We start from the raw sequence: 25834 nt of genomic DNA, 5'->3' as shown, positions 1-25834 counted from the left end.
GAAGTTTATTTTTTCCACATATTTATATGAATTATGAAGTTTTAAGTCAAATATTTTGGATGAGAAACATAAAAACACAATATTTAAAATGATTTCTTTTACATTTTGCCACTTTTATTTTATTATTGTAGAGGCTGTTTTTAATGTAGCTCACATCTATACAAGAATAGTCTGAACGGAAGTGGGCTAAAATGTTCATAGGTCTGGGGAAGGCAAACCACTTCTGCCATTTGCTTCTGACTCAATTCCACATTTTCTGAGGATATTTGCTAGATGGCTCAAGCTTAGGAGGTCTCACACATCCTGGGGCCAAACATGCATATGGAGCAAACTGCATCATCTGCTTCTCTTACAAAATGCACTAACTTTGGCAAATGATTTGATTCTCACTTTAGCAGCCATCTGCAAATTGTGCAGTTGCCCTCCTGGACAGAGGGTCTATACAGCCCTCTTTTTTTTTTTTTTAATTTTTTTTAATGTTTATTTTTGACAAAGGGAGAGTCAGACAGACAGACAAAGCACAAGCAGGGGAGGGGCAGAGACAGAGAGAGAGACACAGAATCCAAAACAGGCTCCAGGCTCTGAACTGTCAGCACAGAGCCTGATGTGGGGCTTGAACTCAGGAACGGTGAGATCATGACCTGAGCTGAAGTAGGATGCTCAACTGACTGAGCCACCCAGGTATCCCAGCAGCCCTCTTTATAATAAAGATATCACAATGTTATTGTGCAGGGCTTTTTAAAATTCTACAAAATAAAATAACCAAGTGAAACTAACACTTGAATATATCTAATTATGGAATCTCATTATTCTATTTAAATGTTTTGAAAACTACAAATTCTATTTAATATGGGGTCCACACCACTATTCTTGCTTTAGGGAAACCACAAGCTCCACTATAATATAAGGAAAATAAAAGCTGTGTGATGCAGAATTTTATCTTGTCCAGGGCCTAAAATAAAGGCAATTGTTCTGAGCAGTTAATAAAGCCAAGATACAAGCTGCACCTATTAGCAAAATCCAAAAAATTCTCAAAACGACAATTTGCATTTCATCCTTTTCTAAAGTCCTGTCAATAAAACAAACCAAGGGAAGATAGTAAATATGTATCATTTGTACTTTCATAGCATAGATATAAACTGGTTCACAGTGATGAGGTCAGTAAAATATTTTAGGAGAAACCAATACAATTTTGTAGCTGTGTTTATGATGTCCAGAGAATTTGCCTTATTACCCAGAGTCACCAAATCTGACTCTTCTAGCAATCAGATATTAATATGATATAAAAGTTTTTGTCTTCATCATATCTGATTTTCACACAGCGGTAATCCAAAGTATTTCAAAATCTATAGAGCTAATTTATAATTTTTGTGATTTTTATATAAAACTCAAATATTTGCTACAAAGTGTTGTATTCAAGGAAACAAAATGCAGCAACCAGAGGTAATTAAAAGTAATTCTAACTCCTAGGTGTACCTCTTGAAAAATATTGCATGAAATCTAATTTATAACCCATTTCTTTAAAATCTTATTTTGTTTTCCTCATTCCTATTGATTTTCTGATTTTCCCACTCTCACTTTCAACTCTCTTCCCTGACTTTCCTTTTGTCTGTCTCTTGATGAGACTTTCTCTTTCCTTTCCAACTTCCTTTTTATCCCTTGCTATTCTCTTTTTCTGTCAAGGCAGTATCTTCATGCAATGTGTGCATCTATTGTTCAGCCTCTAAAGATTCTGTTCATCTGCATAGTAGGCAAGAGAACAGAGAAGAGTGTGTCCCCTCACACAGTTCCTGCCCCTGTTACATACATACCACCCCTCTTCAGCAGTCTCAAGATAATTTAAGGTATCCAGCACTGCAGTGCACCTCCAGCCAGTACTTATCCTTCAATCAAACTCAACAGAAAGGCTGAAGTTAAGCAATTTTTCTCAATTAAATTGAGGATAATAAGGAATTTGGCTTAGGGCTTCGTCTCCCAAATAAAACATTTTCTGAGTGAACTTCTAGCTTCTCTAAGGCTTTACATGTACAAATATACCTTATCCATCTTCCAAACTGTTGGCATTATAAACTTTCCCCACTTTACCAAAACAAGGGTTCTAGATTAGAACAAAGAAAATTAAACCTATGATTGTAATTTTGTGTGGTCACTGGGTGAACATGCACCAGTTTTTTTTCACAGAATATATAGACAATTCTGATCATGGTGGATTCTTTTTTTTTTTATTTTTTTTAATGTTTATTTATTTCTGAGACAGAGAGAGACAGAGCATGAGTAGGGGAGGGGCAGAGAGAGAGGGAGACACAGAATCCAAAGCAGGCTCCAGGCTCTGAGCTGTCAGCACAGAGCTGACGTGGGGCTCGAATTCACAAACGGTGAAATCATGACCTGAGCTGAAGTCGGTCGCTCAACTGACTGAGCCACCCAGACACCCCATGATCATGGTGGATTCTTAAAGAATCACTTCTAATTTCACTGCCTGATAAGCAGAGATATAAAAACCTTTGCCCCCTTAACTACTTAGGGAACAAGATTCTAGCTAATTTTGTGCAAAACATAGGGTCACTAGGTGTTCCACTGCTAGAATATAAAGAAGGTCACAACTTAAAATAATACACATAATCTTTCTGGTAAAATGAAAGTGAAATCTATGATAAGGAAATTATATAGTCTACTTCTATTGAGTGATTCCAAACATTTTATTCTACATGGTCCAAACTGGAAACATCACACTTAAAATCCCATTTTATCAAGTGCGGAAGACCCAAAGAACATTAAATACCATAAAAAGTTTCACCACTGTATGAAAGACTATAGCGCTACATCTGTCCAGGCCTAAAAGATCTTAAAGTCAAATATGATTTTACTATCTCTCGAAAAGATGTACGATAGTAGAAATGCATAATCAATAATATGGGCTCTAGTTTTCAAGGTATAAAGATATATGAATTTTGAGTTTTCATTAAAAAGCCATCTTCTTCAGGAAGCTCCCATGATAAGGGTAAAGCATTTCCACCTTACTTAATTTCGATGATCCTAGCACTTTATTCATCTTTGATCTGGTGATTAAATGCAGCTAGTATATTTGACTTCAAAGTCAAGCACGCCTGTAAGCTATATATGTATAGCTTTTCAATAAGTAACAGTGAAAATGTACGTTCTATCTTTACTATCACTGAATGGTTTTTAAGAATAAGTCTGAGAAATGTGAGCATTTCTGTTAGAAATTGTATGGCCTACATTAAAGCTGTTAGCACTTTCCCTATTTTGTTGAGTTTATTTTGTTAATTCATATTTATATCATGTTTCCTTTTTCCATGATCAGTGGTCTTCTATTCCTCACGATTACCAAGCAATGTTTCTATGTTTTCCTCATACCTATCTCTATAATCTTATTCCCAACTTACTAGCGATTTCAAACTAATTTTATTCCTTTCAAACCTTATGCCCTTTCCAACCAACTCTTAATTCTTAGAAAATAATTTCATCTCCTCACTCACAGAGAATGCAGAATCTGTCTGTACCAGTTAGGGTACAGTCTTAAACTGCTATAACAGAGACTCTAAAATCCAATACTTAAATAAGATAAATGCCCATTTTCTTCTGGCATAGCATGCAAAGGCAGATAGGCAAACAGTCTAGGCACTACTCAGGAGGATAGCCTGGATCCCAAGTGGGAAGTTTGGCTCATGCCCTCACATGATGAAAACATGTGGTTTTCATCTCTGCATCCAAGACTGAATGCCATTTTAGTCATTTCCCAGTCAGGTAGAAGGAGAGAGGGTAATCCCAGGGTAAACCACTTACTGTATCTTTACTAAAAGATATACACATCATCCCATTCATATCCCATTGGCCCAAACATAGTCACATAATCACATTAGCTGCAAGGCAGGTCATTGCAAGGGATGTTCTATTACCAATGAGAATAAAAAGAAAATTAGTACCAGAGGACAACTTAGCAGTCGCCATCAAACCAGTAAGTAGAAAATTTTCAAATTATTTCTACAAATCATAACTTAACCTTAACCGTAAGGCACAACCATAAGGCATAACTTAATAACCGTAAGGCATATATATATATATATATATATATATGTGTGTGTATATATATACACGAATATATATATATACGTGTATATATGTGTGTATATATATATATATGTGTGTGTGTGTGTGTGTGTGTGTGTATATACACACACACACACACACACACACACACACACACACACACACGCATACACCTGGATCTATACCCATCCCTTCTTATTCCCTTTGGTTATTGGAGGATCTATTCATCTTCCTATCATCCTGAACCTGCATTTATTTCATTTTCCAGGAGGCTTCCTCTGTCACTTATTCTCCTTCTTTTGTAACTTCAAATATACCATGTCTGCTGTCTCCTTCCCATCAAAATTTACACATATGTAGATCCTTATGTTTCCATTCTTCAATGTCTTCCCGACATATCCTCCTATCACCCCCTTCATAAACTTAAATTCTTTGAAAATTCCTCTAAAAAGTACAGACATGCTTTCCTGTGAACTGACCTCATCAGAATCACCTTGGGAACATTCTAAAAATTCAGATACCTTTGTTTTATCCTTGGAGAATTTGAGTCAGTAAGCCTAGCATGGCATAGAATCTATTTTTTTAAGCCCCCCAAAATCTTAAATGCATCCAGGTTTGGAAACCCCTAATATGTGCTCTGTCTGTACTTCTTACCTCCTATTCACACACCCAATTCTGGTTTCATCCTTACTAGTCCACTGGGATGATTATGAAAATTACACCTCTATCCACCTGCTCAAACAGACTAGAAAGCCACAAGTCAATCTTGACTCCTCTTCCTCCTTCCTTGCTTACCATCACACCATCACACTACTCATTAACCAACAACATCTCCTCTGTATTGTTAAAGATAACATTTACTGGTTGAAACATTTTATGTGTATTGACTACTTTATTCCCCTTAACAACCTTAATTGGTACAATCATAATCACCAGTTTTTTTTTAACATGAAATTTATTGTCAAATTGGTTTCCATACAACACCCAGTGCTAATCCCAACAGGTGCCCTCCACAATGCCCATCACCCACTTTCCCCTCCCTCCCACTCCTCATCAACCCTCAGTTTATTCTCAGTTTTTAAGAGTCTCTTATGGTTTGGCTCCCTCCCTCTCTAACTTTTTTCTTTCCTTCCTCTCCCCCATGGTCTTCTGTTAAAGTTCCTCAGGATCCACATAAGAGTGATAACATAATCACCAGTTTATAAATCAGACGCTGAAACCCAGAGAGGCTTAAAGCTGGCCCAGCATCACAGTGCTAGTTAAGTGGCACCAGGATTTGGATTCAAAGTCTGACTCTGAGTCCATGGTCTTAACTCTTAACCACTACTATAAAAGCTTCTTTACCCATTAAATACCTTTCCAAATTGCTCAAGTTTCACTAACATGACTTAGATCATATCATCTCTTTCCTGGTTTAATAAAGTAGCCTCTAACTAGTCTCTGTGCCTCCATTCTGTCCTCTTCAACCAGAGAGATGCTTCTATCACCTCACTAGACAACCTGCCCATACCAGCTCAGAAAAGATTTAGAACAAACAATGTCCATCCTTTCTTGTCTTCACATTCAATGACATCCTACTGGTAGCTTTAAAATCAACAGAGTGGAAATATTTATAACACAGAAATGAGCAAACACCACAAACGTAGGGGTTTTGTTCCTCTGAAGAGCTAGTTTTTAAACATTTGTTAGTATGTCATTGTTTTCAATTAAGTCTTGGCATATCAGTCAGAGACTTTGTGACCCACAAGGTGAATCATGATCATGTGATTAGTTTCTCAAACATCATACACCTGGGCTAGTTGTCTCTTTCATGTGCTCTTAGAAAGCCTTGAACATTTTCGTCCTACCACTTATCACACTGTGTTGCAATAACCTGTTTACCTGTTTTTATTCCATTAGACTGTTTAAGGATAGCAAGTATTTTTCATGTACTCCTAGCATCTAAAACAATGCCTGACACATAATTAGTGCTTAAAAACTACCTGTGGAATACATGAAAGAAATAACAAATAAATTCTTTCCCCAAAGATTTGCCAAACCCCACATTAGTCCTTTTAAGCAATATCCTTGTTACCTTTTACTCCTCAGTTTATGAACCATACATTTCAGTACTGTATGTATTACAGATAATCTATCCATCCCCAGATCACACTTTTTAAAAAGCAGCAATAAACTTGACTAGGCTCTTCAATATTAGAAATAGCTACCCTCATCAAAGTCACCAAAAATGTTCTTTTGCATTTTATTTGCTCATATTGTACAAAGTTTGGCTTGGAATAGAATTGCAGCCTCAGCTTCCCCCTTACAAAAGTCTTCTGGGAAAGAAAGTAGTTCTTGACAGCTAGCTTCTGTAGCTGGAAGACTGCCACAAAAAAATCTGAATATGCTGCTGTTCCTTAAAATAAAACCTTCTCCCTCATTCATGTAAATTATGTTGCTTGAGAAGGATTTTTCCACAGATGAGTACAGAATAATTAATGTAATGTACAAAGCCCATCTCTAACTAGAATTTTGACATAACCTACTCCCAAATTGCCCCTCAAGAAATTTGGCAAAAGTTCAATATCTTTTTATGTGTATAAATGACAACCCCCACCAAAAGAAGTGTTTTCTTTGCAATTGCTTATGTCAGTATTTCAGAGCCTCTTTTTGTCAAGTGGTAGTAGTCTAACTTCATTTTATCCCATATCTGAATATTACTTGAATTATCTCTCAAGTCCTATTTTAAGTTAGATGACATTCACTGCTATGGTCTATTCAAATATTAAATCACTTTATAAACAAAAATACACTGGCCATCTACTGTGTGTCTGGTCCTCTTTTAGGCATTGAAAAATCAGAAATACAAAGATAATAGAAGCTTCCTCACCTTGGGGAGTTTATAGTATAGTAAGAGAGAAAGGCAGTAAACATATGAACAAATAAACCATATGCTTTCAATGAGTAGTGAGTGCTTCAAGGAAAATGAAGACCGTGTGAAGAAACGGCAAATGTGTCATGTCAGAGAATAGGCAGGACAGGGTGGGCTATTTTAGATCGGATAATCAGGTATGGTTTTTCCAAAAGAATGACATATAAACTCTGATGGGAAAAAATAGATATCCAAATGTGCAGTGGAGGGGAAGGGTCCCAAGCAGAGGGAATACAGCAGCAAACTCAGAGACCCTGAGGTGAGGAGGAGGGTAGGATGTGTGACTGACAGGTAGTCAGCAGTAACAGGAGAACAGTGATTTTAAATCACATGGTCTCCCACCGTATTTAGTTTTATTTTCTTTAAGAAAACGCATACTCATAACGTGAATCATAAGCTTATCAGGCTACAACATGAAATCTCTGGACACAGAATTGGGAAATAACATAGTAAAAATGCTAGAGCATAGTTCAAAAATTAGGAAATGATGAGTCTTGAGTTTTCATTACCTTTTTTAATAGTATTTAATTGTGAGTTTATACAATTTGATTTTAATAATGGCTATGTTTAACAACTGGGTGACAAACCTCCTTAGAATTTAACAACTGGTTCCTGCAAACTGGTGCGTGCCAGCTCCAGCAAAACACTAATGTGTGCTCTCTGTGAGTAAGCGCTCTTTAATCTGTCCGGGAACCTAAAAGGGTCTACAGAAATATTTAATTTTGTGTCTTACTCCCTGATGCTGAATGGTTTCTCCCATTTCCCCACACTCACCTGATAACAAACAAAAACAAAAAACAAAAAAAAGGAAAAACTGGTTTGTAGACATATCATTTGTGGTATATTCTGGAAAGTAAACTGGGTTTTTTTTTTTAATTTTTATGATTTCTCATATATTAATGTTAAGATCAAAAGCCAGGGTTCTAGGGTTCCATACTATATATTAGCAGTGAGAAACTAATAAAATTGTTTTAAGGCAATCATATAACAAACTTAAATCTAATACTGAGGTTACTAAGATGCTCTTTAAAGTGCCTAAGCATTGAGATAAAAACTAATGATTATGTGACTAGATGGCTACTCAGAGGGTAACTTTTTAAAATGCTAAGTTCTTTTGCAAAAGCCAAGTGCACAAGAATGGGGTACTAAATAATCAGTATCACCATGTTTCGAGTTGATAAATATAAGAGCATTGCTAGAACTGTAACACTGACTTAACCATGAGTATGCAATTTTATTTTTTTTCTATCCTTATCCACACCTTCATTATCACCTATTTAAATTTAATTTTAACAAATGGCTTACCAAACATTAAAATTTTTCACTGTCTGTTGGAGATCTAGAGCAGACTGATTTATTCTGCAGAGGAAACAAACACACACAAACAACATGTAATATTGCTCTTAAAGCTGCAAAAAATTAACAATTTACAGATTGGTTCTCAAGTATAAGGAAAAATAATTTAAATAATAATAACAAATTACACTAAATATGTTTATTGTATATACATGAAATAGGAAAGTATAAAATGATGGTTTTAAAATATGTAGTTCAGTTATAAGCGAAACATACAAATTACAAAAGATCAGGGGCTTTCACAGGGACGACTGCAAAATGGTTCTCTTTAACAATAATTTGTCTGCATCACTATTTTAGCAGGTTTTACACATATCAAAAGACAGATGTACAGTTTTATGTATGGAGAATTGTTTTAAATGAGCTGTACATAGTATCATAAAACCTAAGCTAATAGGCAAATTGGCCTGAAGGCCTTACTAACAAATGTGGCTTTCAAGAACAGCAAAAGAAATGGCCTGGGTACTCATTAAATAGAATTGACTATAATTCACTAACTTCCAAGTGTGGTACTACATTTTGTATCAGAATTAGGATTGCCGTTGGCTATAGAGTTTCCTCCAAAATATGGACATAGTGGACTGCTCATCTTTCACTTAGCTTATTACACATCAGATGGAGCATTTAGTTATGTGTGGTTTAAGAACAGATTACGTTCTAAATCACAAGAATTTGGTCCCTGAAGAGTAAGAGTGAGTCATGTGGGTTCTAGGAACCCATATGAGTTGGAGATTTTGCAATATAACAAAACCTGCGATAAAAAATAAAGTCTACTAAATATTAGAAATGTTAGCAATATTTTTGTAAGTAAAGAAAATTATGATTAAAAAATAATACAGAACCACCTTAACCAAGTGATCAATGTTAAAATCCTACTAATACGACATATTGATATTATCTAACTCCCTGACAGAATGCACTAAAAAAAGCATTCTTCCTCCAAATTCATAACCTTAATTTAATCATAAGAAAACACCAAACAAGCTCAAATTGAAGAATGTTCTACAAAATACTTGACCATTATTCATTCAAAGTATCAAAGTCACAAGAGACAAAACAATGGAACTGGCACAATTTGGAGGGAGAGACATATATAAGTAAATGTTATGTAGGATACTGGACTGGACCTTGGAACAGAAAAAGGACATTAGTAGAAAAGCTGGGGAAATTGATTAAAGTCTAATAGTGATGGATCACTGTTAATATTTTTGTTTTGTTCATTCTTCTTTGGTTATGTGAAGTGTAAACCTTAAGGAAACTGAGTAAAGACTATATATGGAAACTGTACTGTCTTTGCAAATCCCCTATAAATCTAACATTACATCAAAAGTACACATTTAAAAAACATGAATTTATAATACATAAAATGTAGAGAAAGATAGAAATTATATATCTTATCACCAAACAAATCAAACATTTGATTGCTGATTTGTTGTTATATTGATTTGATTTGTCATGTTCTCTTTTTCTGTCTTTTTTTCCTTTTCTTTATATTAAACCTCTAAACACTTGTCTTTGGTAAGGCTGAGCAATACTAGGAAGGGCACACATTCTGCAACCTGAGTGCCTAGCTTCAGATTCTCTCCCTTCCATTTACTGTGCGATTGGAGCAATTAAATCCAGAAAATAAAAATCAAATTTAAAACTTAAATTAAATACATTAACTTCTGGTGCCCAGTTAGTTTATGGTACACATGGACAAAATAATGTCTCCCACTTTAAGTTGCTATAAGAATAAATGAATTAATATATGCAAAGCACTTAGAATAGCATATGCATAAAGTGAGCACCATTTGACAGAAGTACAAAAATAGTTTGTAGGCAGACTAACATCTCCCACTCTAGAAAGCAAAGTGAGATCACTCTCTCCTTTTACTCTCCTGCTGTAATGAAGTTGATGTTACTGGAGGGTGGCTATAATTGATCAGACACTTGTGACTGAAATTTGGACTTCTGAAAGCATATTGTGTGAAGGGGCAGCATTAGCAGAACCAAGAAAGCAAAAAGTTCCCAGCTCCAGCACTCCAGCCAAATTCTCCCCAGATGGAAATCAGGTTATGCTTTCAGCCGCCTACCTCTTTCTTGCTAGCCATCTTCCCCATGCCCCACTAACTCCAGGGCTCCTGCTGCTCTATGAGCCATTGTATGCCCTTCCAACAAATTGCCTTGCTGCTAAAGTTTATGAATGTTGCTTTCTTTCATCTGCAGCCACCACAAACATGTGTGTGTTCCCTGATGCTGTATCCGATGACCTGATTTCTAAAGTCTGTGAGAAGAGGTATCCGGGAGTCTTGCTTCTGAAGGCATTGTCCTCAGATTACACTTTGACTGAAAAGGAATGAAGTGTCTCTACTTGGTGTCTGAGATAAAGTTAAAGGGAAAGGAAATCCTATTGGAATGTAGGCTCCTTGAGGAAGGGCTCACAGTGGTTCAGCCATGTCATGAATATTGCTCATCATGCAAGTTCTCTCTGGGCCCAGTATAAAGAGTAAACAAAGGTGGAGGCCCATTATTCATGGAGATTTAATGGGCAATTCAACTATTGATCAGACTGATGCAAAAAGTGGCACAATTTGGTTTTGTTTTCAAGACCACTCATTGTACCTTAAATACTTAAAGTTCAATCTATACCCTTCAATGGGTGCCTCATAATAAGACTTTGATATTAGAGAACAGCCACGGGTATCTTTGTGTTTTGAATGTTGGAAAAATTATTCGGGAAGATGGAATGATTACTGAAGGCCCTAGATTACCATGTAAATGCAATGCTACTTATATGATTGATGAGAACTCAGGAGAAATTCATTGGGCCTTATAAGAAAAGCTCCTAATTAAAAATTTAGATTATTAGATTACGGGCTTGGGTTGGATAAGATTTCATAAGAAACTACAAAATAATACTCAAAGAGCTAATTGAAAGCACAAGCAAAAAATCTCCACTAGAGTTTGTGAATGTAATATACAATGAGGATATTATGCACTGCTAATCAAAAATCAAGAATTCTAATGAACAATAATACCATTAATGTGATATATTTAAAGATATTCCCTCAAGGTGAGCCTTGTTTTAGTTTTTAAAATTCATCCTATTATAATTCTGGTAACTGCTTGATTTTATATTTTACTATGGACTTGCTGGATATTTATACAACTGCAAACTGCTCAGAAAGAGGAGAAACAGAAATGGGGATAATTAAAAAACTATAGTGCAACTATAAAATAGAAACAAAAATGGAAAATTGTGAGGTTAATATACATCTAAAAAACACTTAACTTTTCCCTAACGCCGAAAGGGAAGAGTACTCCTCCCCCTCCCCTTAGCATTTACCTTAGAAAACTTGACATTCTAAATTTTTTCTCGGTCTTTTTGATATGTATATAAATCTTTTTAAAAGATTGATAAGAATCAAGCCAGTTCTGCATTCCAGGAATGCATTTCTTGGAGGCTTCAGAGAGATTTCTTTGAAGTGTGAACTTCTTAGGAGGGTGGACGGCTCTCCTTTCCCTGCCTCTGGGAATTTAAACCTAGGTGCTTGGCTTCATGATGTTACTTCCTGCTTGTCATCAAGATACCAGGAGTTGGGGAGGGGAGGGGAGATACAAGGAGTCAAGGTACAAACTTCCAGTTATACAATAAATGTTATGGGGATGTAATGTACAGCATGGCGACTATAGTCTATAATATCATATTGCATATTTCAAAGTTCCTAAGAGAGCAGATCTTGAAAGTTCTCATCATAAGAAAAAAAAAAATTGTAACTCTATATGGTGCCAGACAGTAACTAGACTTATTCTGGTGATCATTTATTCACAATGTATACAAATACAAATCATTACGTTGTACACCTAAAACCAATATATTGTTAGATGTCAATTATACTTTAATTAAGAAATAAGATACAAGAAATTTTATTCCTTTTCTTTCAGTTGACAATTAGCATGAATGCAATGAATTGTATCTGCCTACCTCACGGTAGTAAAAGGTGAGATTTTTTTCTCTCATTGCAATCTCCTCAGCAGATTGCATGTGCTGTGCATCTCAATCTGATTAATCTTTATACAATAATAAAACTCTTTCATTCTTTTCTATATGGAAAAGATTCACTGGGATCCAGGAGATTTTCTTTCTAATTATATTTCTCCAGCTCAGCTTAGTAGTAATGGGATATAGTGGAAATAATTCCTAGAGAAGCTAGTTAACTTCTCTCTGAATAATGCCAAGCCCAGATGTGGAAAGCCATGTAGGATATGCCATCAGACACAGAAACACTAAGTAAGCCAAAAACTAATTAATATAATCTAAGAGAAGTGCTGGTGGTGGGTCAGGTTGGGGAGGGGGATTAAACAGAACTTCTGAATGTTTTTTTTAATGTTAATTCAGTATTACTTCAATACCAGGGTAAGGAGCACTAGAGAAATGTAATGACAGCACACAAGAGAATAGTGTTCCTATGACACAATAGGCAATGAACTACAAAACACTTGGAAGGAATTACAATATGGTAAAATAAATCTTCCCAAAGGCTGGAGCTATGTCAATTTTAACTCATTTTTTACAACATTCTATGAAAATGTCAAAAAACTTTCAATGATGACATTGACAAGATTGAGTGATCATAAGGCGTGAGTGCCTAGATACATAGTTTTGTACAATGGAGAAAGAAGTATATTCATGATGTTTTGTAAAGCTGAAAGCACTTTATTTGATGGTTAGTAGTTTGCAGTGCAGGGCATCACATCTGTTTTTCTATTATCCTGTACACTGTGTGTGAAATAAAGAACATTTCCTAGACTCTGATCTGTAGAACACCAAAGTCCCACAAGACATTATTTATAGTCAATGAGAAAAAAAGAAAAAAAAAAAAAAGCCAGGAGGTTTTATGGTCAAATAAGTCTGAGAATTCCCCACTTGAAGTTTTACAATCTAGGTAAGCATATTAAATGCTATGAGGAAACATACAATAAACAATTCCAATTAATTAGAATCTCCCCAATTATTTGACCATGAATTCTCCTCCCCTTTCTTTTTACCCATTTAATAATAACAATAATAATAATGATAGTGATAAAAATAGCTATCACTTATTAAGCACTTACTGTATGGCATAGTTTTCTGTACCATTTTTTACATGTAAAACTCACTTAGTCCTTATAAAAACCATACTAAGAACATACTATCATGGTTATCTCCACTTTCCTAATGAAGAAATAGAGGTTTAGAAGAATTAAGTAATTCGCCCAAGGTAACCCCAACTTGTGGTAGAGAAAGAACTTCAATCTGGAAAGACTACCTCTTAGCGACTTTGCTCAGCTGTCTCTTCTCTTCCTTAGCAGAACTGTGTGTGCTCAGCCCATTCATTACCTCAGAAAGGCTATTGCTTTCACTTCAATTCTTTGCATTTACTTCTCTGAATGATTTCCATTCCATGTTTGGTTGGAGATATGTTCCCTGGTTTCCATACTTATCAGCTGCACTATCATCATTTCATTGTCCTTTCCCTCTGTTTCAGCAACACTTCTCAAGATTGTCTTCCACAGTGTCTGTGTCTCCATTCCCTCGTCTAGACAATAATAAATAGAATAATAGTAATACTACCTGTCTCATAGGTTATAGTGAGGCTTAAATAAACTAAGACCTAAAGTGAAAAGTCCTTTGAACAGCACTCTGGTCATAGCAGCAGCTCAGTGAATATCAATATTAATATTCACCATCTGTATCATTGTTGCTATTTTCCTCAGTGATTCAGCCTCTACATGGAGTCAGCCTCTATGTGATACAGAAAATAATGTACTGGTAACAGATATATAACAACATTTGACTGCCTAAAAATGTAGTATATATACAGTAGGAGGATTACAAACCAGGTTTTGAGTTGGTAGATCTTTATTTCTGCCAAGGGTATGAAGTAACAAAGAAACAAAAGGTCTTCATACCTACTTTCAGAAGAACAAGGTTTTCTTTTCTGTTTCTTGCCATGCAAACTACCTGTTGCCTTTCTCAGTCTAGTTTCCATGGTCATGCAATGGAAAGTCCCTTGAAATCTAGCAAAAATAAATTGCTGGTACTTGTTTTTATTCCTAATATGACTTTGTGTGTTTCCCTCTGTGTCTGTAGATATTTAAGCTTGAAGGTAGGAATGAATGCATTAGAGGAAGACAGTGAGAGGCTATTTTTAACCAAAATCATGTTATCTTCTTTTAAAGGATATTCTTCAGGCAAAATTTGCATCTTCTAAAAGCACTTCTGAGATTCCTTTCCAGTTCCTTACTTAAAACTTGGAGATTTATGTACTTGAAGAAAGCAGTTATATAAGTTCAGTGTTACTTCATTCATGAATTTCAGAGAAGCTTAATATTTGTATCATTATATCTACTTTTAAAGAACTGTATGGGTTAATAAATCAAATCACTGTCAGTTGTCAGTTGTCAGTTTGTATCCTTGATCTATACAGCAGTAAAGTATAACTGGATTACTTCCACCTTTTGGATCTAAAGGTGGCTTGTCCAATGCTTGGGACATTGGTTTTCTAGCCTAGAGCAGTGGCTCTCAACAAGGGTTTTGTTCTTACCACTTTATTCCCATAGAGATTCCATTGTTCCTCTCTCCCATCACTACCTAAAGAGGCAGTTTTACTGACTAGCAATAAATAGTAACTATAGCAACTAACATTGAAGTGCTTACTCTGTGTCAGGCACTGTCCTAAGCACTTTATATATATTAACTCACTTAATTTCATCCTCATAGCAGCTAAATGAGGTAGGTTCTAATATCATCCCCATTTTAAAGATGAGGAAACTAGGGCAGAGAGAAGTGAAAAAAACTTGCCCAAGGTCACACAGCTATTAAGTGGCAGGGCTAGTACATGGCAGAGTAGAGATTCAAATCCAGGCAGCCTGGCTCCAAGGTTCTTGCTCTTAATCTCAAGGCGGTGCTGAAGCAGGGTGGTATGGGATTCCTCAGGAACAGGAGGGATGGGGTGGGGAGGAAGGTCATCATCTCTACAGCCTGCTCCACTTCCAGTTCTCCACCTAAGAGTAGCCTAAGGCAGAGCAACCCTGTTGGTTTGTTGATGAGACTTCTCAGTGTCAGTGAAGATTAAGGAAAGAGAAATTTAAAGGCTGAACCAACAGGATTTGGAAATTGATGGATAGAGAGCGAGTTAGAGCCTGTTTGGTAGAATGCGCTATTAACAGAAATAGAGAATCCTATCTGCTTTCAGGGAACTTCAGTTGCTTTCAGGAAAGGCCAGAGTGTAAACACACCACTTGAATTCAATGAAGAAAATAGAAGGATTTGCTCCTGTTACAGGGGGACAAAGGAGGAGCACTTTACCAGCTGGGCAAGGACAGATCATCAAGAAAAGCTTAAACGCGAAATCCATTTTCTAAGATTATAGACCAATAAATCCAGTATTCCCCCTTTACAATCAATCAACAAAAACTTTTTTAAAGTGTTACCTCTGTTGTCATAGTCAACTAGAAACACTGCAAATGTATTAAAGGTGATTCTAGTTTTTAATTTTCCAAGTACCAATTAATTTTAAACTATTTCTATCAAAATGTCTCATCCAAAAACATTTTGGTTTTTGCTTCTTGTTGTTTTTGTTTTGTTACTAAAAATGGGCCATATAAACTCTACATGCAATCTAAATATGTTCTTGCCCTTCTCTGTATGGTACTCTTAAGGATATTCATCTTGTCTGTGGAAGTGTTTAATTACTATATTGCACACCTGAAACTAATATAACCCTGTGTATTAACTGGAGTTAAAATTTTAAAAAAATAAAATAAAAAAAGAAGAAAACCATGAATGGGATAGCTTTACAATCAGTACATTTCTGGTAATACTATAATAAAATTTTGTTAAATCTTACAAAAAAAAATAAAAAGGAATATTCATCACCAAATAGGATGCCATCCTATCTGCCACCCTTTTAGGAGAGTTGTAAGTAAGGGTTTATTCTGCATTTCTAAGCAGCAGGTGTCAAGAGGGTCAAAGGATTTTTATTGTCCTTAAATATTCTAGGCATAATGCAATTTTCATTGTTTAAATGCTTACATTGTTGAAACTACTCCCATTAATCCATAAATTGGACACTAACACACAAATCTAATTAAATCTTTTTTTTAAAGGGTGACTTTTTTTAAAGGGCGATGTCACATTTGGTCATATCCGAAATAATCACAACAGAAATGATTCAAGTTAAGGATGGTTTTCAATAATGTTGGTGATATCTAGAATTAAGCTGTACCTTGGAATTTGTCTAAAAATCAGATCTAACGCATCTGCATTGTTCATATTCTTGTGATAAAAATTGAACTCACTGAATTGAACCACTTAGGCTTCTAAACATCTGGGAAAGAAAATATAATATGAAAAAACACAATAGAAGGAAGAGGTAGGATATGTACAGCTTCTGAGGCTACCACTGCAGACATGATCACCCAGATTGAGGAAGCACAGTTAGGTATGGAAGACTGGCGTGGTGAAGGAAGAAGTGGACTGCAGTCCGGGTGTCCCAGCTCTAGCTGGTTTCATCACCTCTCACGCTCAGGCCCTCAGCCTCAGCAAATGTAAAATAAGACATTGGACTAGAAGGTCCCCAATGTCAAACTGTACAAAATCTAAGATTCTAAACTCTGCATCTGTTGTCTTAATGTCCTTAAATTCTGCATTTTCTGTAATGTGAAAAATTGCATGCTTTTCACTGTTAAAAATTATAGTATAATTGAGAGTGGGGCTGAATATCAGAAGTTTTATTTTGAACATAATAAATTTGGGATGAGTGTAGATGAGTTGTCACTTATGTTTACAGGTCTAGATAGAGTGTTCAAAGAAGTCAGGGTTGGTAATACAAATTTGGGCATATTTATGGTTTTTAGCCACAGGATTGGATGAACTAGTATAGGAAATAGGAAGGGAAGAAAAGAATTATGATGATTGAGCTATCAAGTACTCCATCATTTCAAAACCATGAGCCAGAGAAACCATCAAAGGAGCCATCAGTCAGACAAGAGGAAACCATGTAGCAGGGTGATCTGCTGCATCGAGACCTGTGAAGGAGGATAAGTCACATGAGAACTAAGAACTGCCCAGTGGATTTAACATGCTGCTTCTTCTCCCTGAAATGCTATTCCAGTTGTTCACATAGCTGACAATCTCTCTTTCTTCAGGTCTTAACTCAAAGTTACCTTCTTGGTGATGCTGGCAATGGCCACCCTACCAAAAATGTCCATACACTTCTCCGGTTACCTGTATCCCCTTTCCCAGCGTTATTTCTTCTCCTTCGCACTTTATCACTATGTAGTAGACTACATGCTTTCCATTGTCTATTTCACTCATTAGAATAAATGCATAAAGACAGGGATTTAAGTGTGTTTTGTTCATTGCTGTTTTGTCAGCACCTAGAATACTGCCTGCCATCCAGTTGGCACTTAGCACTCAATTAATACTAATGAACGAATGAACAAATCCACCAACCACTACATCAGATTTAGGAGCTTTATAAAGTTGGCATTTTTTGTTGTTGTTTTTAATCAAAGCTAAACTTTGGACATAGACTCATCTTCCTCTAGTGAAAAGTAAATGTGTAAAAGGAAGAGATACTTGCATGTTTCTTAAAAATATTAAAAAGCTAGCTTGCTAAAGGTCGGCCAAAGATTATGTAAACCGTTGTGTAGATTTTGATGATGCAAGAATATATAAGTCAGGGTGACCACTCCCAAGGAACACTCAGCCTGGTAGTGAATGAAAACTCCATAAATGGGAAAACCACAGCACAGCATGGTAAGTGCAAACATAGGTAAGGCCACTAGAAGCCTCATCAAAGTGAAGTCCAGGCCCAGAGAGGTAGAGAACTGGGGCCAGACCTCACCTGTGCTTGACAGGGAATACATCAGAAAAAAAAAACCGGGATTTAAGTCATTTGTTCATTGAGTATTCATTGACATCTCAGCACCACATTAGGCACTGGGGATATAATAAGCAAAACAAACACAACCTCTTCCCTTTCAGAATCCAACCTAGCAACACTTACAACCCACTTGTGTGAAATCAGTACTTCAAACAAGCAGCTATTGAAACACTTTATAGGTCCTGGATCAGCCAATTCTAGGTAGTCGTGTCACACTGGCCTACACTGGAGCGGCTCTATGGTGTGAAATCCAAGCACACCACGTCACTCTCCAGTGGTTACAGAAAAAGTACAAGGTTTTATTTTTTTAATTTTTTTTAATGTTTATTTATTTTTGAGACAGAGAGAGACAGAGCATGAACGGGGGAGGGGCAGAGAGAGAGGGAGACACAGAATCCGAAGTGGCCTCCAGGCTCTGAGCTGTCAGCACAGAGCCGGACTCGGGGCTCAACCCACGGACCGTGAGATCATGACCTGAGCCGAAGTCGGACGCTTAACTGACTGAGCCACCCAGGCGCCCCTACAAGGTTTTATTTGAGCAAAGGCAGTCAACTGAGCTATATACAATTCTGTTTTCTAAAGAAATGCATTTAGTTTTGGCATTTCAAATGGAAACAGGTCACTGGAAGGCTAGGTGCTGGGATTAAAAAATATATAAATCATAACATTTCAGCATAAATTTTTAGTTTTTTCAGATAATTCATTTCTAAGTACGAGCTATCATTCTAGATGATTTTATATTGTGACTGGTACTTGCCAACTTCCAAACTAAAAGGATACCAAGGAACTAAATGTCCTTAGGCTAACTCATGAGAAGGAAAAACAAATTCATTTTGCAAGAGCTAATGCTACAAATTCTTATGAAATTATATATTTGGGAGTGAAATGTAAGTAAATATATGGATAGTCATACAACTTCTTTCTTAACCATTATACACATTTTTTGCACATATAGTGAAAGAAAACTTCAGGCAATCATGTTTCCCTTGGGAAAGACAGTCATTATATCAGATTTTTTTTTCTTTCTTTAATTCTAATATAGTTAACATATAGTGTTACTTTAGTTTCAGGTTACAATATAATGATTTAACAAGTCTGTTTATTACTCGGTGCTCATTAAGCTAAGTGTACTCTTAATCCCCCTTCACCTTTTTCAACCACCACTGCCCCCCACCGCCCCCCTCCCATCCACTTCCCCTCTGTTCTCTGTAATTAAAAAAGAGTCATCAAACCTTTTTGTGAACCTTCCTGAACCATGGTATTATTTCACTAATTGAGCCTATGGAGAAAGATACTGTTTTCTCAGATTTTACAGTGTTGCTGATTCTGAAGAGTATTTATAGTGAAGTTCACCAATTAATCAGGAATCTTGCAAAACTTTTGATCTCTAAGTATTAAACCTAGAATTCTTTTGTAAAAGACTATTTTTCTAACAAAAAGTTAAGAGGAACAAGCAGAAATGTGTGCAACTAAGTGATGTCCAAGAAAGTATAAGATGATATCAACCTCAATGACTTATGAAAATCATTCTCTCCACATCTCTAGCACAAAATCATAAAATGTTGAAGAATAATCTTCATTTCATTCTGTCAATAACATATGAGAGGAAAAAGCATTTGAGTAAAGTGAATTAGGAGACTCCTGGGATCAACTGTGTTTGTGACACAGTTTGTGACATAATTGTTTTTGAACAGTCTGACAAGTCAAAGGGTGGGAACAGCTTCAGCAAAGAAATGATTTGGGGGGTGGGAGGGGCAATAAAATGGCTTTAGAGAAGGTTGTGGTGGTCAGTGATCTCATAACTGTTTTTGTATAACTCACTATTGTTTCCCTGCTTAGGCTGTCATGCTATACCTTTTCTTTCATGAGAAAGGTACACGTGCATAAAACTAAGCATGAAATGTTTTGTCAAGAAAGCCATTACCAAGGTGCTCATCGATCCTAAATTTCCTTCTGTCCGTATCTACAAATGCAACTGTGTCTATGGTTTCAGTACACTACGTTAAATGAAATTACGGAGTCATCAACAAAATCTAAAATCTATTTCATGTCTTATATTTTAGAAGGCAATAAAAAGTGTGTATTTCTACTTAAAAAAAATTAATGTGTCAAATGTCATTACCTAGAAGGTCAAACATTCAGGTATAAGGAAATATCAAATATACAGAATTATCCATCCCTTGTGAGTTAGGTGTTCACTGTACTTTTGAGAAATAAAACCTTAAAAAAAATTCTGTACTATAAAAGGAAGAGAAGATTGATATAAACCTGTATCTACTAGGTCAGATCTATTTCACATGCTGGGTTGAAAGAAGAGCACACAGTATTTCTGCTTTAGAGTGAGTTTAACTCACATCTTCTGTCTGGTGCTAGTAACATTACTAGGACTCTGCTTACATCCCCCTGGCCTTGCCCTCTGCATTATGAAGCCTGCTTACCATGAACACCTGAAGTTCTCTGCCTGAGGGCTTTATCTGGCCACAGGGAGTGTGCTCAACCTGCATGCAGGACAAACTCAGAAGTGCAGAGTCAACACCCACAGAAGCAGCTCTCAATAAATGATGGATGAGGAGTGGAGAGATATATACCCAAGCTGCCTCACTTGTGATAGCTCTGAGGTAAGCTAAATTTATTCTACCTCCCTGAGTTTCTCTGCAGGATTGAGCCCTTTGGTATATCTGGTGAGTGAGTGGACAACACACCATTTTGTGTTTTTTTTTTTAATTGTTTTTAATGTTTATTTATTTTTGAGACAGAGAGAGACAAAGTGTGAGCAGGGTAGGGGCAAAGAGAGAGGGAGACACAGAATCTGAAACAGGCTCCAGGCTCTGAGCTGTCAGCACAGAGCCTGATGCAGGGCTCAAACCCATGAACTGTGAGATCATGACCTGAGCCGAAGTCGGACACTTAACCTACTGAGCCACCCAGGCATGCCTGTGTTTTGTTTTGTTTTGTTTTTAATGTTTACTTATTTATTCTGAGAGAGAGAGCAAGCGCAAGCAGGGAAGAGGCAGAGAGAGAGAGAGGGACAAAGAGAATCCCAAGTAGGCTCCCCACTATCAGCACAGACCCCGACATGGGACTCAAACTCATGAACTGTGAGATCATGACCTGAGCCGACATCAATCAGAGTCAGAGCTTAACCGAGTGAGCCACCCAGGCCCCTGCCACCATTTACTGTTATTTCCCTTCCCTCTCTCACTTTTCCCACTCTTCCACTCGTGTTCCTGCGATCATCTCCCAAATGACCTACTCTGCACATAAATCCTTGCCTTTAGGATTACTTGGATATACCCAATCAAAACACATGGCCAGAATTTATGCTTCAGTTGTACATAGGCTTTAAGTGTGGGCCAGAGTTCACATATAAATATAAACACGTTAGGTTCTAAGAGTATTTAATTAGTGCACATGTTTGGCAATTGGCAATCAGAAGTTATACTAGGACTTTTGCTTCTCCCCATGAGGGACTAAGAGCCAAGAGAATTATGTCCTGCTATTAAAAAAGGAGGAGGGAGGGGGAGGAGAAAGAGAAAGATATATATCTGACACTGAACAACAGCCAGAGCAAGACTGTGACCTTGAGACCAAAAACAAAAACAAAAACAAAACAAAAAAAGGAGTGATCTTTACATTTTCTCCAAATTATTGCCTGGAGGCAGCTTTAAAGCCACAGGGAAGGAGAAGCCTGAGAAGGCCCGAAGTCTCATAGTCTAAAGCAGGTGAGGAGATGAGTTGAAGAAGGCTGAGCGAACTAGAATCCCTGGGGCAGAGGACCACAAAGGAGAGAGAAAAAGTTCCTGAAACCTGAAGAGAAAGCCCTCTGAGGCTCTACTGAGTATTGATCAGCACACATCTGGGGTAACACCCCACATGGCTATGGAAAGAACTTCCTGAAGGAATTCTCAGAGCTCAAGCCATGCTGGGAATAGTTTGTCTTCTCACTGGCCATAGTGGAAAAAATGGGTAATCCATAGAACTTGTCCTGAGAAGAGTGTCACCTGAGCAGTGCAGCTGAAGGCTGCAGAGGACCCACCAAAATAAAACATCAAAGCAAGATTTGGAAAGGTCAGCGTTATCCAAAGTAACTTAATTATACACTACGACAAAGCCCAGCACTCCTATCCCCTTGGCTTTCACACCTACATAATTAAACAAAATGTTCAAAATATCCTAAATTTAATAAAAAGTTACAAGTTATGCAATGCAGCAGAAAAAAATATGATTCTAAGCAGGAAAAAATATCAGTCAATAGAAACAGACTCAGGAATGGCAGAAAGGTTGCAATTAGCAGACAAGAAACTTAAAGTAGATTTTATGAATTTTATAAATGTGCTCAAGTATTTAGAGAAGATAGATAGATAGATAGATAGATAGATAGATAGATAGATAGTAAGGGGTGAAAGATATAAAAAAAAAGGCCCAAATAGAACTTCTGATTATGAAAAATGCAGTATCTGAAATGAGAAATTGCAAAGAATGAAAAGTCAAAAACCACTGACTCATGAGGTCCATGGGATTTTACCTACCACTTTTCCCCCTAGCCCTTGGCCTCAGGGCCTTTGCACTGCTGCTCCCTCTGCCTGGAGCACACTTCCCCAGGTATCTGTTTGACTAGCTCCCTCACCTCCCCAGGTCTCTGTTCCCCTTTTCAGTAAGGCCCTCCCTGGCCACCTCACTCAAACCTGCCTACTCCTCTCTACTCCTTCACTTCTTTCTCTGCTTTATTTTTCTCACAGAATTTTTCACCATCTAACTTGCTCTACATTTCATGTATGTATTTTGATTTTTGTCAGTTTTCCTCACTATAATCTTCATGAGGGCAGAGGTTTTTCTCCCCGTGTTCACTGCTATCTCCCAAACACCTGCAACAATTCCTGGCACATACGAGTGCACAAAGATAATTTATCAAGTGAATATTTTCGAAAAATAACTCTGGCTCCCATGTGTGTTGATTGTCTACTACAACATGAAGGAAATAGAAAACATGGTTTCATAAAAGTGCAATATAACATCTTTTAGTATTATATCTTCTGGCATCGATATACACCTTCATATTAGCAAATGTATATTCTCAGCATTGCTCTCCTCTTTTCTTCTCTTATTAATAACCTAAAGGCTATTTTTTTTTCTTTCCCCTGCTCAGCACAGTGACTGAAACAAAGGCTTAAAGAATCTAGCAGAAATGCAAAACAGAAAGATTTGGTTGCAGTCCAAACTCTCTTTTCCTGCGATTGAAGATTAGCTAGGACTGGATTTGTGGAGAGGAGAGGAGAGAGTGCAGCAGTGGCTAACTAAAAGAGAAGGAAGGGCTGAGCTGAGGCCTCAGAAATGGAAGGAGGAACAGGACCCCTATCTCTAGTAGCACCAGGGAAGTGAAAAGAGCCAACTCTGGGCAGCCCTGCGCTACATCTTTAGTCCTGATCAGACAGATGGACATGTTTTGTGAGGGTGGGAAAAGCTTTATCCCTCTGATAGAATGACACCAAGCAGAACCAAATAGGAATTTCCCCACTAGATGAGATTTAAAAATGAGAAAAATTACAAAGCAGTACTGACTGGTAAACACAGAAATAGAATGCAAATATAATTTCTTTTGCCTATAAGCTATTTAAATGGCACAAGGAATCTCCTACCACAGACTTAGATGAGACAAGGGATCTAATCTGCTCTAAGAAGAAAAGCAGAGTCAAATTCTCACCAAGTTAAAATTTTTAATAAGTTTCTACTATCATTTTTTCCTTTAATAATAGTAGATGATGTGGGGCGCCTGGGTGGCTCAGTCGGTTAAGCGTCCGACTTTGGCTCAGGTCACGATCTCGCGGTCCATGAGTTCGAGCCCCACGTCAGGCTCTGGGCTGATGGCTCAGAGCCTGAGCCTGCTTCCAATTCTGTGTCTCCCTCTCTCTCTGCCCCTCCCCCGTTCATGCTCTGTCTCTCTCTGTCTCAAAAATAATAAAATAAACATTAAAAAAATTTTAAAAAAAATAAATAAAAAAAAAATAGTAGATGATGAGAATTTCTTGTATCTCAGTCATTCGATGACCCTGAATGTGCATTTTTAAAAATTTTCTTAAAACATTTTTTATAAATTCTATTCATAGGACCTCTGCCTTAAGAAAACTGGCCTTCTTATATTCTTAGTATTGGAAGAGATCAATCTGTCAGCCTGCAAAAGCAGTGGCTATCACACTTCATGGAGCATCAGAAACCCCCCCCCCCCCCCCCCACGGATTTGTTTAAACACACTGCTGGGCCCTGCTCTCAGAGGTTCTGATGCCTAGGCCAGGAGTGGGGCCTGAGAAATTGCATTTCTTTTTTTTTAAGAAAGAAAGAGAGCATGCATGAGCAGGATAGGAGCAGAGAGAGAGAATCTTTTTATTTATTTTTTAATGTTTATTTATTTTTGATTGAGGGAGAGCAAGAGCAGGGGAGGAGCAGAGAGAGAGTGGGACAGCCATCCCAAGCAGGCTCCATGCTGACAGTATGAGAGGCTCGAACTCAGCAACATGAGATCATGACCTGTGCAGAAGTCAGATGCTCAACCAATTGAGCCACCCAGGTGCCCCGAAAAATTGAATTCCTAACAAATTCTTAAGTGATACTGATGCTTGCTGGTCGGGCTTTAAGAACCACTGACTAAAGTATGGTGTTTAACTTTTGAAGTGTTATAAGCATCTCTGCCTTCTGTAAATTGCTGTTTCTTTCTTGTACAAGTTGTATCCCAAGTCCCTGGCACAGGATGGGCTTTCAATAAATACTTGTTGAATGAATGTGTTAGGTTTGTTTCTAAAGTCATGCTGAAGTAATCAGACATCATTATACCCATATTAAATTTTTTACCAGTTAAAAAACTTTCTGACAAAACTTCTATATTATCAACATACTTTGTAAGTGAAAGCAACATTTATAGGATAAGGCTTTTGTTCTCATAATTTAATAAATTGAGACTTTGATTTTACACCACAAAAAAGCAACAGGTGTTAACATACTGTTCTTTAATTAGCCAGAGTGAATGAGAAACTTGAACTGATGTACAAATGACTAATTGAAGTCAACAAAAGGCTAAATGACATCACTGTTTGCAGTACCAACTCAAGTTTCATAATAGCCCAAAAGAAAAAAGAGATAGAGAGAAGGGAGTTAATACTGGAGGCATCCAAGCACCAACAGAAATATAGTACACACTGAACACAAAAGAACCTGGTCTAGGTCACCATATTTGTTATGGGCTAATAGTCTGCACAGATGCCTTCTTTGTATGTATCAACTTGTGATAGTTTAGTAACAGTAAGAATATGTAGTGGAAAATAGTATTTTATTAAATACTATTCTTAGCTTTTTAGCATTATGTTTTGTGGTGCACTATTACATTTTGGGTCATCAAACATTTAAAATTAATATGTTTCTAAAAGAGGAAAAAGGAACCACTAACTATAACGACGACTCAAATGATGGTGCATCATACTCAGAATCAAGTAAACAAATGAAACATAAAAAAAAAATTTCTATCTTAAAACTTAACATCAGGGTGTTATTTTTAGTGAAACCACACCATCTATAATATTAATTTAATATTCAT

At 36.9% G+C, this 25834-nt stretch overlaps 1 protein-coding gene across 7 annotated transcripts in view; it reads right to left on the bottom strand.

Annotated features, from left to right (window-relative positions):
* Window positions 1-25834, bottom strand: part of MAPK10 (mitogen-activated protein kinase 10) — a 568389-nt gene that overhangs the window by 264076 nt on the left and 278479 nt on the right. Inside the window, exon 5 of one of the 7 annotated variants that reach the window (XR_006216882.1) lies at window positions 8288-8341. The exons of the other annotated variants lie outside the window; for them this stretch is intronic. The gene's annotated coding sequence lies outside the window, so the exon portion shown is untranslated. The remainder of the gene's footprint in view (window positions 1-8287; window positions 8342-25834) is intronic. 7 annotated transcript variants of the gene reach the window in all.

This window comes from Panthera tigris, chromosome B1 (genome assembly GCF_018350195.1).
Source record: "Panthera tigris isolate Pti1 chromosome B1, P.tigris_Pti1_mat1.1, whole genome shotgun sequence".
Lineage (NCBI taxonomy): Eukaryota > Metazoa > Chordata > Mammalia > Carnivora > Felidae > Panthera > Panthera tigris.
This window is presented reverse-complemented; position numbering and strand designations above follow the sequence as displayed.